The sequence below is a fragment of the Anas acuta genome, chromosome 18, assembly GCF_963932015.1.
Source record: "Anas acuta chromosome 18, bAnaAcu1.1, whole genome shotgun sequence".
NCBI lineage: Eukaryota > Metazoa > Chordata > Aves > Anseriformes > Anatidae > Anas > Anas acuta.
Genome location: NC_088996.1, coordinates 12,516,640 through 12,534,046, shown reverse-complemented (window position 1 = coordinate 12,534,046; position 17,407 = coordinate 12,516,640). Strand labels below are relative to the sequence as shown.

Below are 17,407 nucleotides of genomic sequence, written 5' to 3'. Positions count from 1 at the left end.
ACGTGGAAAATGCTCCTAGGTGAGGTTGGCCTGTGATTTCTGGCTTCATGCTTAGAAGGGTGCCAGACAATTTTTTTCCCCCCTTCTTGTAATAAAAGTCTCATTACTTGGCTTTCTGGCTTTCCAGGACCATTACTTGCCTTTGTCTCTCTTCCTGTGCATTTACCTTTGAATGAGCGCGGGGCTGTGCAGCCAAAGGCAGAGCTGCAGGTTGAATGATGCGCGGCTTACATAATTCAGGAGCTGGTGTGAAGTAGTCTGGAGCATCTGCTCATTAAATTTGCATGGAATTACAGGGTGTTTTTTTTTTGTCAGCTATGGCTTTTGACCATCTTTTTTAACTCAGAACTGCCCAGAAAATTCACGGGGTGTTATTTTTCCCCTTTCTCTTACCACACTCAATTTTGACACTTCTGTTGTGATTTCTGCTAGTCCAGAGGAATCCCAGTGGCCCTCCTACACCAAATGCTTTTTACAACACTGTTCTTTATTCCCTTACAGAAACTTTCCAAGTCCTGCCACTGGAAGGTCAAAAAATGCTGTTTGTGATCCTTCCTGAGCAGAGGTTAGGTTAAGAAAGCCAGCTCAGAGGCGCTTACATTCCTCTGTTGCTTGTGAAGAGCCTTTTTAACAGGGGGGGCAGGGGGGCTGGTCTCGTCTAAAATCGGTGTTCTCCATTTTTATAAAACCTTTCTTTTCCTGAGTGTTTGTGCCATGCAGTTGTCTTTGCACAGCTAGCTGTGAGACAAATGAGGGGTGTTTGTGTCTCCCACAGGGGTGGTTCCGTAAGGCTTAATTTTGTTTTTAATGGTAGCACCACTGCTGGAGGAAGGCTGGCTTAAGCAAGGTGCTGTACAGATGAAATGGAAGCAGTGCTGCACAGCTTGTGACCTGAAAGAGATTTAGAGAATCACAGAAGGCTTTGGGATGGAAAGGACCTGGAAGCCTGTCCAGCTCCAACCCCCTGCCATGGGCACCAGCCCAGGCTGCCCACGGCCGCGAGCATTTCCAGGCATGGGGCACCCGCAGCTGCTCTGGGCAGCCTCTGCCAGTGCCTCGCCGCCCTCTGGATAAAGAATTTCTTCGAATAGGATTGAGGTAGACAAATAGGAGGGTACAGAGGGACCGTAAAATAAAAAATAATAGCAATCAATGTGATAGGGTCTTAATGTACCAGAAGCCTAAGTGTGCGTGTTGGGAGATGTTGCAGCATGGTACAAGACAGGAACAAGCAGCAAGTGCTTCCAGGGGAGTTTTGAAGATGTGATGAGCAGATGGAAGAGAATGTACGGAGGGAAATGGGTTTGGAACAGCCCGGAGCGTAAGGTCGTAGGTCAGTTCTGTTGGTATATGAGATCAGTGAAAGAAATAAGATTTGGAGGCTTCAAAGAGGAGGAGCACCAGTAGAGGTTTTTGTAATTCTTAACAAAAATTGGGGAGCAAGTAAGAGTCTTCTGAAATGCTCGAGAAGGAATTTAAGTGAGTTTTGGATCATTAGCTAGCGAACTGACATAAAGAGGATTTTGGTGAGAGAAATTTTTACACCCTCTGATAAGTCAGTTAAAGGAGCACGAGAGGTCGGTGCCTCTCTGTAGGATGTAGCCACAGCAAGGTCTGTTTGTCATCTGGGCAACATCTATTTCCCCCACTCCCCCTCCTGTCCTTTAAGGCGAGCAGCTCTGGGACTTCTTTACTTTGCAGTAACCAACACCAGCAAAGCCAAAGAGCTTCAAATGTTCCATCCCACAGAATTTTTTTTCTCCCAGCCACTTGCCTAAATAAAACAAAGGAAGAGTCGGTCAATTACAGTATTGATTTTCTTCTAATTCAGGTGCTACACTGTTGTCTCTTTCTTCTCTCCATTTCCTTTTTTTTTCTCTTTCCCAAAGACAATCATCTCCACTAATGCTGTGTTTTGATTGCCTAATGGGATTTCGTGTTAGTATTTCCTTATAGCTCCACTTGAATGGACCTCACGGGAGTGAAGGAGAGTGGCCTGTGATGGGGAATGAAAATATCTGGTAGGGGAAGGGCTGGAGAGATCTGGAAGGCCAGACTAAATGTATTTCTGGTTAACTTTTGGAGATGTTGGCTTGAAAACGGGTATTGATAGTTGAGAATTGCTGCATCTGTAGTGTCCCTGGCACTGAGGGCAGTGTGTAAATAAATGTTGTGGGTGCTGTCACGCAGCAAGCTGGCTTCTGTTCCTGATGGAGCATCAATAAGAGAACTGCATAACTTAGATTAACATCGCATATTAGTAACGTATCTGAACTCATTAGTCTGGCAGATCAAGGTATGTCCTAGGTGTTTCCACGCCGTTAATCGATGTGGCTGCACCCATTTTTCCCTCAGCTCAAAGAGGAGCCGGAGCTGAGGAGCAGTGACTGCAGCAACCTTGCACTGCCACCATGGCAGGAGCCTGGCCTAAGGGAACGACAAACTCAGAGCCAGTCCCCAGTGGGCATCCCTTTCCCTTCCCCATGCAGCATTAACAGAAACGTTCATTGGCTGTATCATCGTTTTCTTCTGTGTTGTTGGTGTCTGGCTCTTAGCAGTATGTACGTCCCATGGTGCTTAACTCTGCAGCTTTTCAAATAGTTTTTTTTTTTTTTTCCCCAGTTGAATATCAGATGGTGTGTGGTGCCTCTTGCAGCTTGCTTCCACCAGTGAGTGACAATGTCTGGGGAAACGTCTCATAGAATAGAGAGAAATTATATATATAATTTTTTTTTCTGGCAAGTCTTCAAGGAAACTGATGCTTTTCTGATCAAACGAGGCTTCTTCCTTCTTTCTTCTCGTCTGCTTCCCAACAGTTTTGTCTTAATTTAAAAGGAAGCGCAGCCAAGATACTTGAAGATCATTTGAAGCGTCTACCTCCTCGTGCATGTTTTCTGTTGTTGATGCTGTTGTTCCCCTCATTAGATATCTCTGGGCTTTGATACGGTTTCTGAGGTTTCATTCCTTGCATTGCTTCCTTCTGCCTAATTAATTGGTAGGTTGCCTGCTGCACATCAAAGGTTGAGCATTTCCTAAAGAGTAACTACTTAAGCACGAAAACTAATTGGACACATGACCTAATTATTGGTCTCTCTCTGAGTCATACTTTTCCTTTATTTCTGTGGGGTTTTTCTTGTTAAACAACAACAAATACTAATTGCTCCTGTAAAAGAAATATTACAGAATTCCAAAGAGGGAAATGGAAAAATGTGTACTTGGTCTCCTTATTCAGTAGACATAGGAACAGGTAACAAAAACAGAAGAAGGAAAAAAGGGAAAGAAGCCCAACGCTGTGACCTTGTTTAACAAAACCAGGTTTTCCTAAGGGGGCTATGTTTGTTGTGTTTATTTCCCAAGAGCCGCTTGAGTTTGGCAGCTATTTTGGGCTCTGCAAAATTTTGCTGTATCAATCCTTTGCTGTCTTGTTAAAGATCAACCGTCTTCAGCAAAAATTAACATTTTTTTTGGAAAAAAAAAAAGTTCGTCAGAGAACAGGGGGTCAACAAGTATAACTGCCAAAAGCATTCTGTCGTTATTCTGTCTGAAAAGTTGTTGTGGTGTCGTTCTGAGTTTGTTAGCCCTGTGCTGATTTCATAAAATGCTCCTCTGAAAGAATGGGTAGTTTAGCCAGAAAAACACAAATTGTGAGTATGATAAATAGTGAAAAACACCTCTCAACTGCTGAGGGCACAGGGGCAAGAAGCAGGTTCTTATTTTACCTATTCCCTTCCCCTGCCACACACTTCATTCGGGCAGCATTGGGCCCACCTTGCCAGGGTGGGACTCCCCGACACTAACTCTGAGATGCTTTTCAGGTGCTGGGGGTACGGTCCAGGACCTCCTAGCAATATCAGGATCCTTTGTATGAATGCAAGACTTCAGCGACCAGGCTTTCTCTTGTTTCGCTTTCCATAGCCTTCTGACAATGAGATCCATCCACGTGCTGTGTAATTCCTGGTTTGTTTTGTATTTTGTCATCAAAGCGAGGCCAGAATTGGCGGAGAAGCAAGACTTCTGTATGCTGGAGTATTTCCATACAACCATTGTGCTCTGAATGTCTGTTTGTCCTAAGATGTGAAGAAAGACCTGATATTAGCAAGGCTTCTTGACAGAGATAAGCAGCTCTGCCTGCTCAAATCTGATTAACGTTTTTCTGTAATTACCACCCAGCCTCTGCGTGACCTATTTAAAAATACCTTGTCTTTGTGTTCCCTGGAGAGTGGTGAATCGCTGGCGATTACAGACGGGGGGGAGCCTGCTGCAGGTCCACTCGCATTGCCCCTGGTGCTTTGGTAAATAGCACTGGGATCCACTGGACAAGGGTTCTGTCACTGCAAACTTGGATGTGCAAATGGTGCTTTACTAGGCAACGTAAGCTTTTTACTGCCTAAACATCTGTTTTGCACAAAACTTAGAGCGTTGAGAGAGAAAACTCTTTACATTTGTATTCTTGTTCGTAGCTCAGGCAGAATGAAAAAAGCCCGAAATATTTTAACTCCTCTCTTAAAGCGTAGAGCTCTGGATGATTGTTTTTCCTTCTCCTAACCCATTAAGATGTTCCTTAATCTGAACATCACTTCATGAAGCAATTGCTTTGTAATCAGAGGAAAACCTGAAATTACTAAATTATTATTTAGTTTTGAGAAGATCACCTTCTTAGCCCAGCAGGAGCGCAGGACAGCAGTCCCACCTGTTGAACCTCCTGTTGAGGACAATGCACGTTGAGCAGAATATAAAAGCAGCCGGTTTCAGCTTTCATTCACACACCCGACTGTGGTCCTGCAGCCAAAACTGGGCTCGGCGTTACGTCCTGGTTTAATATCTAAGAAACAAGAAGAGGAAGAGCCTGAAACTTTAAAGAGCTCTTAAAATAGAGGTTATAAAGATGGAATAGCACTAAAATGACACTGTCGCTTAGGAGTTGTGTTGACTAAGTAGGTTTTAAAGATGTGTCCTGGTCTGTACTTAAAATCCTGTTAGCGTATTTTGTGGTGTGACCTGTCAGAGCCACCAAACTACCAGACAGAGGAAAGGCATCTGGCGTGAGAAGCAGACTGAAGTTTTTACCAATTCTTGTTGTTTATAAACACACAATTGTTTGCACAGCCATCTCAAACTGTTTGTTTATTTCAATAAAAAGGGAGGGCTTCTTCCCAAACCGTGTAGGCTGGTAGGTCAATTTTTTGTACGTCCTGGAGCAAGCTGGCGGTACGTAGCTGCTGGTAACTGCTGAGGAACGCCTGTGCCTGTCCTGAATCCATTGCAGCAGATACTCAAGGTTAGCACTCCTGGTTTTTGTCTTCCCTGTCAACATCAGTTCTTCTGAACAGACTGCTCAAAGGTATTTTTTGGAAGTATTATTGAATACTGAATCCACACAACGTGGATTAGGTACTTTAGAATTCATTTCACATTGGACTTAAAAGCAAGGTCAAAGACTCTGCAGAGGAAAGGTAAAGTCACTACAGTGCTGACTCCAGTCAAGTGAATAAATGTTCCACCCGCACAGCTTAGCTCTAGTAATGCATTTTGTCCTAGACATCTAGCAAATTAAGCTGTTTAAGTCTCGGCTGCTTGCAAATATATTATGTTCTAGGAGATTGAGATGGATTTTTAAAACGCAGCCAGATATCTACAGAGGGCTTCCTGAAGACTTCAACGAGTCTTTCTTCTGGCTTAATTTAGCTTTTAAACTGAAGTATCCTTAAGTAAAGGTATTTCTTCACTGTAATTAATATTTTTTCAAGCTATCAATAACTAATAATCAGAAAAAAAAAATAATCATTGTTTGTATTAACCAAGTTAAGTTGTTGTTTTTAATACCGGGTTGGGATTTCTAGTACAATCTCTTCTGCTTACAACAAAAAACTGTGTGTAGCTCTCTGATTATCCTCATGAATTTACATAAAGGTAACTTCATCACCTAAAATAAAAGATGTTTTTATTATTTTAAAAAGCCTGGAATCTGTGGATACAGTTCAGCATAACTTGTATTTGCATGTGTATACCTGATGTAAGAGTTACTGTGCTCATAGCAGGTTGTTCTTGCGGGCAATTCAATTTCTGGTTGATGGGTAGCAGGCAGACATTTGAGATCGCTTCTTGCATTGCTGAATCGATCTCTGCTGTTATCCATAGCGTGCTCCCGCAGTGCTTTACTTCTCTGCCACCTGCTTTGTGCGCTCTGAGCTGGTGCAGCAGAGTCCTGGGCAGGCGCTCGTGTTTGCAAGCAGAAGGAAACGACCAGCAAAGTTGCATCAGTGCAAATGTTGTGAAATTCCGAAAACCTTCTGTGAGACTGCAGGCTGCCTGCCAAGCTCCCTGCTAGACAGACTTTGCCAGATAGTTTGGGACAAAGTTGTCGTAGCAGAAGCCTTCCCGGGCTCTGTGTGACCATGGGTGACTGCGGGGTCTTGTGGTGCCTGCAGGGGATTTGTCTTACGTAGGTTTTGCTGCTGTTTCCCTGTTTGGGGTGGATGTGGAAAACAGCTGCATGAGCACATGGGTTTTGGACAAACTGTCAGAGATCCTTTAGAGAAATGGACCCAGATTTCTTACCAGGCATCCTTTGTACTGATGTAGCAAGGGTTATTTCACACAAATGCTTGTAATGGGCTAGTGCTGAACATGCTGCTAATGAGTTCCAAGGATTGACTGTATTTCTGACAGATTTCCAGAGGAAGGCGGGGTTTTACAACCACGCAGCGTGTGGTTGTCTTGTGTCTTGCATCTACTACGTAGCCCAGCAACCCTAACGCATCACACGCCGTTTCTTTCTTGAGGATTGAAAATTCAGAATTTAAGTTAATGTCCTAAACGTTTTGTGAAAATAGCTGCCTGGAGAGACTGCTTCTTGTTACCTTCTTGGGCACTGAAGGAGCAGGCTGCAGTCTGAGCCCGAGCACTAACAGCGGCTTATGGGGAGGGAGGGGAGATCCCCATCAACATCTGAGCCTGCAGAAAGAGACTGCCCCTGGTTAGATGGTACAGGAACCCCAAAATGAGCACCGGAGTCAAGGAAGGTCTGCAGTTTGTTTTGCTTCTCATGAAAGAGTTCTTTCCCACACAAATTGCTTGTTTATTGTGAAATTGTGCAAAAAAAAAAAACCAAACAAATATTCTTGTACAGTTCTAAATCTGTCAGCTCTTTGATGCGTTTCCAAAGACGGTGTAAATCGAGGATCTCAAATCTTTCTTTGATAAAGGGAAAACGTGTCTGAATCAGTATTGCAATTACATCGCTGTAGCTCACAGGACCGGGATATTAATCACAGTTTTGAAGTAACCAAGGAGCAGAGTGTTTTTGCTAGGAATGAGGTAGGTGGCTTGTCGCTGAGAGAGCTCCAGCATCACACAACTTGGGAGTTTGCCAGCTCAGTGTCAGAGCGAGGGGAAAAGCATCGAAATTACGGGATCAGAGTCCCTAGTAATGAAGGTAACTTTAAGGGAATTCATGGGTGTAAAGCAGTTAGGAGTGGAAGTTATTAGGAACACCAACTGCTAGGGTGTTTTGAAAGGCTTTGTGGAAGAAGTGAGGAGGCAGAGATTTCCTGTGGTTTACCCGATCTGCAGATAACTTCCCCACTGCTGTGTGTACATGAACTTGCCTGCCTGCTCCAGCTCATTTTGGAGTTCTGGGATTTTTTCCTTTCTTCTTCCTACTCGTCATCAGGAAGTTCCCTAACAAAAAGGACTGGAAGTGATTACAAAGAACTTGTGAATATTCAGAGAAGGAATCTAACTTGACATTTAGAGAAATGGAAACCAGGGGGAGTGTCAGCATCCAGTCAAGAACAATAAAATTGAAATTCCAGTCCTTAAAAAGACCCAAAAAATGGCACAAGGCGAGCTTCCTTTCTACTTTTTTTTTTTCACTTCTACCTTTCTACTTCACCAGTATATAATTTAAGCCTTTTGTAAAGCTTGCTGAATTTTTGATCCCTTTTTATTTCCCTGCCTATTACTACATTATGATTTTATAGAATGATTTTAAAATAAGCAAATAAAAATGTGAGCGCTGTAGTCTTCTAATTTATCTAAGCTGTTCCTGTTGTATTTGTTAATATGCAAGTATAAATCCTTCTATTCCCTTGCTCCTGCTTTAAGCATGGATTATTGTTTAAGGAATGCTTTAAAATAAAACAAAAGCTTATCAATACTTAAGATGCCCTGCCTTCATTTTGCTTTATTACAAGTAGTAAATACTGAAGTAGCATTATAGCATTTTTTCCTAATTTTTGCTCTTCATCAGTTGATTTTCTTTGAGGTCACGTAACCAAGGATCTAAAATAATTCCCTGCCATGCAAATTAAATGCACTCGGTTCGTTTTTTGACCACTCTCAGTTCATTTTTTGACCTGCCCAGGGGTGGCCGGGAGCTGGCTGCAGCCTGGCCACGTCCTGCGCGCTCAGCCGCCGCTGGCGGGAGGCAGACATGTGATTTGGATATACATAGAAGTTATTATCTCTATTTCTGTCAGTGGCACGGAGGGTAATTTTTCTTTAGGCTTATCTGCTCTATATTTTTGCTGTCCTTATGAAGAGTTTTTCATGCAAGTCTTTTAATAAGCCTTCAGAAGGGCCGGTGGTAACGAAATGTTCCCAGCCCATCACCGTAAAAACCCCGTGCTCTTGCAGATTTGGGGTCACATTGTTGGTGATTTTTTTTTTCAGGTTCTCCTGAGCCACTTTGTTATCCTGTATTACTGGTGTGCCAGTTACCACGCTGATATTCCTGACGTAGTAACCAAAGCCTAGAGCAACGCTGAAAGATTAGAATTGCTTTTTCCTGTACCATAATTCAGGATCAGACTTTAACAGACTGGCCGACGAATTAAAAAGGGCTCCTTTCAGTTTTTCATATCTGGAGCTACTTAATTCTGCACTGCGAAAGTCCCAGAATAATAACAGCATTTATCAAGAGCTTTTATTTGCTGCCTGCTACGTTAACAACCTTACACATGCTTATGTTTTGTGTGTACGGTACACACAGGCTGTTCAGGCTGTTCCTGTATCCTAAAGCTAAGTCAAAACCCTGCCCATACTTGGCACAGGCCAAAGGTTTTGATTTTTGTAGTTTGAATTGTGTGTGTCGTCATTTGTGGCTCTGAGTATTGTGCCTGAGCACAGTAAATGCGTTGGTGCTCCTTCATTGATTGTTATAATCTAATAAAAATATAGAAAAGAAACAATGGAACACAAATCAAGATGTTTTGATCAACATCAAGATGTTTTTCATCAACAGTTACACAGTAATTACTGGCGAAATACAGATACATTGAGGTAAGCTCTGTGGCAATTAGCTCTGAAGTACTAAAAAGAGGAAATATTGCTCGTCTCTCCACTTTGCTTTTGTAATGGAGATGCAGGTTGGCAGAATTTTTATGCAAGCCTGAAAATCAAGCCAGAAGCCCGTGCTTGTAGGGGTGTTACTGGTTTAAATGTCTCTGCTAATCTCCAGTATTTTCACCATAATTTGTTTCCTTACACATGCATGCGCGTTCTTCTTGTTGGCCCTTTTCATTTTCCAAATTGTTATAGTACTCAACATTTTTTATATTAAGCTAACTACAAATGCTTTGCCATCATTTTCGTAATCTTCTTTTTCAGTGTTTTATACGCTTGCAGTGCGTTAAATAGTTTTTTTATTTAAAAACTCAAAAACCACCACAGCAACCCATAAGTAAAATGTCGATTGTGTTGCTTTGCTTTGTGGCATAACAGGCATCCAATTATCTGACTGTGAAATTGCTTGACAGATAGGGGCCTGTTGTACGTCTGAGCCGGTTTGTTCCAGACGTTTGGAGAACATCCTGCATCCGACTGACAGCTGCCCCCTAAAACCCACAGTCTGCATTCATTCAGTTCTGCTCCTTACACTTTTAGGAAAACCAAATCCGGTATTTTTAGTGCTCATCATTAGCAGGTCTTCAAACATCTCAGGGTGCAGGTGGGTTTGTGTTTTTTTTTTTCATCTCCAAATTGTCTTGCTTATTTTGATAAAGCCGAGTCCCGAAGTTTAGCAGCAATTTTCCTGTCACTTCAGACCCTGCTGTTGCATCTCCCCCTCTGTTTTTTTAATTTTTATTTTTGGTCCCTCTGTCCTTCCAGGCAGTATGAGCTGAACCAGCTCGTGCAACAGCAGGGACCGAGCCGCAGCCTTCATCTCTGGAGCAGCACGAGTGGGGCTGAGTGCCGGGGCAGGGGCTGTGCACCTTCACCCCCGGAGCTGCTGGGTTCCTTACTCTGATTTCTTTGTAACTTCCTTCTTTGCAGCTTCTTTCTTTGTGAAGCATTTTATATTTGTCTTTTTCAAATGTAGGCATTGTTCCAGAAACATTCTCTTGGAATAATTAGATTGCTTTGATTCCTTTTAATTAAATCATGTTAAGTAGGCTGGCTGTGTGCGGGGCGAAGTCTCAGGTTTAATGTGTTTTCTGCGTTTGGAAACTGGCATTCACGCCTGATCCAAGGCACAGAGCAGCAGCTGCACCACACCCTGCCATGCCCCATTTATGCAGAGGTTCACCTTGAGCAGCAGAGCTGCCTTGAAGAATAGCGTAGAACAGATTATTATAAATTGCTATAAGCAAGAATTAGGCTATGTTAGGAAAAAGCATCTTTATAGCAAGGGACATGCAGCACTCACTGCGATTTTGGGGCATTAGCTGTGGGAAGCCTTTAACATGGGATAGATGGGCAGTCACCAGGAGGGGTATGGATGGAATTGGTCCTGCAGGAGGGCACTGCAAGGCTTCGTGGAGCCCAGCCTGGCTTTGTGCGGCTGTGCTGGACTGAGCAGTGAGATGGCAAGGTGTAGAAAACCCTCTGTTCTTTGTATTATGCATACCCTGCATATCGACTGACAGCTTTATAGTGAACTCTAAAGCCCCCAGAGCGACGGCAGTGATTGTAGTTTGTTTATTTTACCTGTAGCAGGAACTCGGGCACTGAATCACAGCAGACACACGGTGTGGTCTCCGTGCTGTGGAGTCTTTCTGGAACCCAGACTGAGCTCCTAGGCTGCAAGGAAAGGGAACAGGACTTGAATTTTGTAACTGTGATAGGAAATAAATTCATCTTTTTTGGGTTTAAGGAGGAAAAAATGAATCTCCCTGATGGAAAATGCCACAGTGCTTCAGCATGCATCATGTATGGTAAGCGCATCAGCAGCTTACATCGCTCTCGAGTTGTCTGCCTTAGGTCTCTCTGCTTCTTCTTGGAGAGGAGCAAAGCCTGAGGTGAGTTTCCTGACCTCAGCACCTGGCAGCGTTCAGCACACCGGTGTTTGCGAGGCAGATACTGAGTCAGGTCCTAGTGTCTGAAACAATGGCAGAAGCACTTTGTCACAAACTCCTTGAGCTTCTGCAGCTCTTGCTCTTTCAAGCATAACTTGCTGATACCCTGGGAAAGGGACATCTGACTTTGGCCTCAGACTTTTTTTTTTTTTTTTCCATCACTGTTTGATTTGTTTTCGTCCCATTCAAGGTAAAAGAAAAACCTGTAATTAGGCAAAGGTTCCAAGGCAGAGCCATTCATTTAAGCACAAAATCCATAGAGCTGTGGGAATCGCTTCCCGCAGCCAATACTTGCTGACGTTTCCCGGCGGGACAGGAGCTGATGAGCGCGGTGAATTGGTTTTTCCTCTCCACTCAGACTCATCTCGGGGAAGGTACCATTACCACGTGCTAACCCGTGAACGTGTGGGTGTTTTATTTATCCTTTGAAAGAACTACATCCTTCCTGAAACAGATGGGACAAGGGTGGGAGAAGCAAAAAAGCCTGTGCTTTAGTGCTGCTGCTTTTAATGTTGGGTTTAAGCCGTGGTGCCGGCACTGCGGTCCCATTAGCAGAGGCCAGGTTAGGACCTGGTTGGCTCTTCAGTCGGGCTGGTGCTTTCCAGCCCCCTGCTGTTTTCCCAGACCCCTGCTGGCACCTTGCTCATGTGTCGTGTTGAAAACAAGATGGGGCTGGGGTAGGTCCTAACTACTTCTGAAACCCTCAATGCGCCCTGAACGTTGCTCTTGCCTCGAATAAGGGAAGTACGTGGCTCCTGTAGATCCTGACTGCAGAGGATGCCTGGTTCCTCTCTTAAAGATGATTCCAATCACGACAAAATTAAAGCAAATTTGGGAAGTAAATCTGGGAGTGTGTCATCAGCATCACTGCTTCCGAGCAAAACTGTCTCACGTTGAACTTGGGCATTAAGCACTGGACTGAGTGGTGTCCACAGCCAAAACATCTGGCTAATGCTTCTGCTATTCAGCCCAAACTGCTGTGCCTGTTTTGGCAGAACGTCTTTCTGTGAAAACTCCTCCTATTTCTCACAACTTTGTCAGTGTTTTGTCAGCCCGGGAGTTTGCGGTATGGTGGAAATTGCAATATGTTGGAAATACAATTACGATGTTAATTTTTAAACAAGCGTATGGGAAAAAGGCTGGCTAAAGCAATGAGTGTCTCATAAAAGACATCGCTCTGTCTCCAGCGTGGCGAGCTTACATAAGAAAGCAAAACTTTCAATTTTGCTCATGAGTAGAATAATGAGGGGAGCCTGGATCAGGCCTCCACCAAGTTATTGCTTTTGACAGGAGCTCTTCAGCGAGACACGGAGGTGATCAGAAAATCAAATCCCCGGCGGAGAGGCGGCTGACAGCCCCGTCAGCAGCTCCGGGCGCGTCCATCACGCTCTCCAGGCAGGCATTTTGGCAGCTCTCCCGCTACGGCTGCAGCAGCAGCAGCTGGGAGCAGCAGCTACAGCTGGGCATCATCTGCAGGGGGATCGAAGTCGAGGTTGTCTCGTCTGGTAATTGCGCCGGGGAGCAAGGACTCCTTGCCAGACACCACAAAATCTCTCTCATCGACACGTGATAGAAGGCAGGGAGGGCCAGCACGGCCTTCAGGTGCAGGAACCATCTGGAACTGGTCAATGGCTGGAAAACGAGGGAAAAACAAGGCATAAAGGCTTTTTTTGTGTGGGGATGGATACCAACAAGTTACAGAGGGTCACCCCAACGCAGCGTTCAGTGGGTTAGGCTTTCTGCTGCCTCCTGCACGAACTGCTTGAAAGCAGCTGTTTGGGGAAGGAAAGGAGGGGACGGGTGCAGCACAACGTCCCCAGGACACAGCCGTGAGTGATGCCCGAGGAAGCAGAGGAGGGGGACGACAGGAGGATATTCAGCAAAGGGGCAATGACTCTAAAATGTGGAGTGTGCGTATGACAGCTTAAAGTGTGTTTGAAAAGGCTTTTCCAGCAGGAAAGGTAAATTCCTGGGTTGGTGTCAGCTCAGGGGCTGGGACACTGCAGGGCTGCTGGCAGCAGAGTGCGGAGGGATGCGTTCTGCTCTGCTTAATCTGAACACTACCAAAGGTCTAGTAATCTTTTTGTCACTTCCTTTAGCAAATTTTGGAGGTGATAATGGGCTTTGGTCAGCTGCACACTGAACGGGATAGCTGGAAAAAGATGTGCAGACCTGCTGGAGACGGGCACGTTGGGGTGTGCGGCGCATCCCCCGTGAGGCACAAAGGGAATGGAGGGGCCTGGGTGGAGAGATCTGGAAGAAACTCTTCGAGTCTGGTAGTTTTAAAAGGAAAATATTTTACTTTACTATAGGGAGGGCTCTACATATTTTAAGGATCCTGGGGTTAGCTATTATTTATTCATTGATATTGATGGCGCTATAAAATATTCTCTAAGTTTTTACTACCCAAAACTCATTAATTAATGATATTAACATCTTCGGGTTAGAAATGTTGCACGGTAACATGTTGTCCTTGTTTAGCAGTAAATGACCAACGGGATCTGAACGTGCATCATGCTGAAAACACTCCTTCCTTTCCCCCAGGAAAGTAGCCCGCTGTCCTTAATCTGTAAGCATTTGTAAAGCCTCTGCTAAATAAAAGATTAAGAATAAAAGCATCACAGGGAAAAACAGTATTTTTTGTCCTTTTCATGCAAACTGTAGCTTCTTCTCCAAGTTTGCTATTTAGCCTGCTTTGCCATAAAAAAATCAAAGGACATACATGTATATACGTTGCAGGGGAAAAATCTCCCGTGCCTTTTGTGCTACAGCTGACTGTGCCTGGAGGTGGGAACTCTGAGTTGATTAATGCTGCTTCACTCTCTGTTTTCCTGCCTTCCCCTTTTGAAAGCTTTCCTTCGTGAAGCAATGAGCAGGATTCCTGGCCATGGAGTTGAGGCTGTCTAAGCATGGGCATACATGTATTTGTGTTATGTTTTTAACAAAGCACGAGGTACAAAGCGTGTGAATACACTGTAGTGTGTTTGTGAAAACGACCAAGCCTTGAGCCGTAATTTTTGGGATGATGTCTTTGGTCTGTATCTCCGTGAGCTGCCTTTCTGTCAGTAGAGTTTAAATCAGTTCTGAAAGCCGCCGGCTATGGGATGGAGTCGTGGCAGCTCACACTTTGCCAGCCTGGTGTCCGGCTGGAGCCGTCGGAGGCGGCGGTGGGCACACAGCGAAGGTTTTCATGCTCCTTCTGCATGTTCTTCTCGGGGACCTTCGGTTCCTGTCATTTTGTTCTGGAAAGAGACCTTACGTTGGTTTTTAGCAGTTATTAAAAATAGCACCCTGTCCCACGGAGCATCAAACGAAATAGCGAGCTGCTCCTCTTCCCCCACAGCTGACATCCCACACCGCAATCAGCTGAACAAACCCCGAACCTTTCTCGTAATCACAGCACGCGCTTGCCTGGTATTTCTTCCGTAGCAATGAAAAAAGCCTTGGAAGATGTTACTTAATAAATAAATAAATAAAAGCTGGGCTAGTTTGTTACTCGGTTATCCATTTGTTGTATTATGCATGTGAATGATGTGTAATAAAGTCACGCCTGAAAGTCCTCGGCTGACAGCTCGGTGATTGTCTGCTTATTTACAGGCTCCTTCCTCTCCTTTTCCTTCTTCTCGGCCGTGTGTTTCTCAATGTGAAAATGATATGTTTACAGTTTGGGTCTTTAGATCTACAGCCTTTAGTTTTAGGGTATGAATTCACCTCCATTAATTGCGAGCTGCATTTAATATTTATGCTAAAGCAACGTGAGGAGTGTTCCAATGAGCCCGTTCCCCTTTAAAAAAGGGGAACTGAAAAACTACCAACCACTCTGGTTATAGTGTCTTGTAAAGATGCCAGCAGGCGGAACGTGATTTAAGGTGCCCGTTTTTGCACATCAGCACCTTGATAACAACACTGAAAGGCGAGAGAAAGATGGGGGCCGGGGAGGGCTGTGCTAAGATTAATACAGCCTCTTATCTTTACTTAGTGAGCAAGTCCCCGAAAGGAATGAGTGTGTCAGATCACTGCCTCTTTCTTCATATTTTTTCTCCGTGTGCTTGCTTTGCTCCGTGGCTGTAATCATGTAAATGACACCGTTCTCTGTACCCATCTTGCCTATTGACTCGAGATGCCGCATATTAATTGAACAGCATGATATCTATTTTTCAAGCTGCACGGATAAGCAAAACAGTTTTACATGAAATAAAGTTATTCATTCTCTTTTGCTATCATATTTCAAGACTTCCTTACCTTTGCATGTCAGAAGAAAACTTAAAAAGCGTTAACTTTTGAGACCTTGATTTAGAGGCAGGCTCCCGATGGCAGGTTTTTGTAGAGGTTTGTGACGGTTGTCCTGCTCTTAAACCCGGTTCTGTATTTAATACATCAGCTTTAATTTTTTAAGCCATTGTGATTCTGGATTCTCAGTCTCTCTCTGCACGTCTGGAGAAGAGAGGGAGAAACAGGCTTTTATCTTTCAAAGGACAGTTGAAAGACTTTTTATTATTTGGCCTTGCTTCAAAAAAAATGCACTTTTGAGTATGACAAACTAGCTTACTACAGAAGCATCTTGAGCTTCGTTGAGTAAAAATGTTTTTGAAGTATTGGGTTCGTTTAACGGTGTCGTTGTGTCCCCCCCCATACCAAACAGAGCAGCGTGCTGTGATTTACAAGCTTGCAGAGCTGTGTAGTTTGGTACAGTAAAGGAGCGTCCCCAGCCCGAGCTGTGATAATACCAAATATCGGTTTTCTCAAAAAGCAAGCGTCAGTTACCAAGGGCTCTCCATCATTTTGCCCTCTTCTTACCCAGCTGTGTGAATAGCAAATTCCTGGAACTTTATGCATTGTCATCTAGACAGTGGTGTTGGCATAAAGTATTAGAGGTGAGAAGATGAAATGTAATAACAATTATATTCATCAATCTCCTTCATTAGTGTGGAGGTGCGTGCAGTCTGCAATACCCTGGTGCCTGATCTTAACAGTTAATTGTTAAGAAGTTAACTTAGAAGTTTCAGTGCTTTGCTAATTGCATGTACATGTATGTGTACAGGTATACAAGAAAAACAGGTGAGGGTACTGAAATGTGGAGATTTTATTATGAGCTATAGAAATTGTGCGTTACTGTCAGTGCTAACAAGCGAAGAGTGAAGGGAGTGGAAAGCAGAGCTCATTTACATTTCCCTTTCTCATCTGTGTTCTTGTTCAGTTGTCTGCTTGAGCCGTGCTGCAGTTTCACTTTCTTTGCCTTCAGGCAGCTCTGCTTAGAGTTGGTGCTGAACTGCTGGGAGGAGAAACTCCAGTGCCCAGAACACGGCGTGGGCTCCTCGCTCTGCTCAGCACTCGGTGGCCTCATACCTGTCCCCGAGAAGGCTCCTGCCAGGAGCTGTAGCCTCTTGTCTGCTGTGGCTCCACCTAGACACGGCAGAACGCTGCTTAGGTTTGACATATTTGCAGAGATGTTGGTCAACCTTCTTTTATATCCACCCTTTTAATAAAAGGGGATGTGTTTATGCCACAGAGCTAGCTAGTCTGGGCTTGGGAAGAGCACGGGGCTGCTGTTATGAGTGTTGTTCCACAAAGGGTGGGTATCTGAACTTCTCCTCTACTCTTTGCTCTGGTCTTTTTGTTCCTTGGAAGGCTCAAATTGAGAGCCTTGTCCCTTTTCCAGGTGGGACAGAAGGAACATTTCGGTATGAGGTTTGAGGTTCACGTTGTACCTGGCTTAGACAATTTTCTATCTTTAGGGGTGATTTTTTTTTCAGTTGGAGATGTACAGGGTATGAATGTGATGATGAGAGAATTGCAGAGGGTTATTTTTGAGGCTGACAAATGTTTAAAACATCTCTGACCTTCCCCAAACACCTTGCATGTTATTTATCCCTGGGGGAATGGATCGGACCCCAGGTCTGTGATGCACTCACCCACACGTAGCCGTTACTCCATGTGTGTGTATTCCCACCCAGCACGGAGCAGGCATGTTTTGTTTATTCAGTTTTCCAGTAAATGTGTTGTTTTTTCTTTTTCCTTTTTCCTTTTTCCTTTTTCCTTTTTCCTTTTTCCTTTTTTCTTTTTTCTTTTTTCTTTTTTCTTTTTTCTTTTTTCTTTTTTCTTTTTCCCAG

At 44.1% G+C, this 17,407-nt stretch overlaps 1 protein-coding gene across 4 annotated transcripts in view; it reads left to right on the top strand.

The window, feature by feature from the left end:
- The window catches only part of RPTOR (regulatory associated protein of MTOR complex 1), a 135,903-nt gene that overhangs the window by 14,870 nt on the left and 103,626 nt on the right, over positions 1 to 17,407 (top strand). The gene's annotated exons all lie outside the window — the stretch shown is intronic.